The sequence below is a fragment of the Chinchilla lanigera genome, unplaced genomic scaffold (genome assembly GCF_000276665.1).
Source record: "Chinchilla lanigera isolate Chin_1 unplaced genomic scaffold, ChiLan1.0 scaffold00092, whole genome shotgun sequence".
Lineage (NCBI taxonomy): Eukaryota > Metazoa > Chordata > Mammalia > Rodentia > Chinchillidae > Chinchilla > Chinchilla lanigera.
The window spans coordinates 7,256,255-7,256,604 of record NW_004955493.1 but is presented as its reverse complement, the minus strand read 5'-3'; the positions used below and the strand labels follow the sequence as shown (position 1 = coordinate 7,256,604).

Below are 350 nucleotides of genomic sequence, written 5' to 3'. Positions count from 1 at the left end.
CGCCCTGCGCCCTGCGCCCTGCGCCCTCCGCCGCGCCTGCTGCTGCTCTCCCCACTGATCGGCCTTCTCCCCAGTCCCTCCAGCGCCCTCTCGTCCCTCGGCATCCTGGACCAGGTAATGAATCTCCACGATGTCAACCTAGACCCGATTTCTCTCCAAGGGTCGCCACTTCGGATTCCAGCGTTTGGGAGGAAGGCAATGACAATCGGGCCAACTCTGCAGGACAGAACTTTTTTTTTTTTTGGTACCGGGAATCAAACTGATGACCTCAGGCTTACCGGGCAAGCGCTTATGCCACTGAGCTATATATCCCCAGCCCTGGACAGAACTTTGTAAAGTGCACGAGGTCC

General features: G+C 58.0%; 1 protein-coding gene across 1 annotated transcript in view; it reads left to right on the top strand.

The window, feature by feature from the left end:
- The window catches only part of Spn (sialophorin), a gene marked incomplete in the record, with an annotated part of 2,103 nt that extends 2,003 nt beyond the window's left edge, over nt 1–100 (top strand). The window contains 1 exon segment of the mRNA XM_013504779.1: nt 1–100.
- Nucleotides 101–350: the final 250 nt, after the last annotated feature.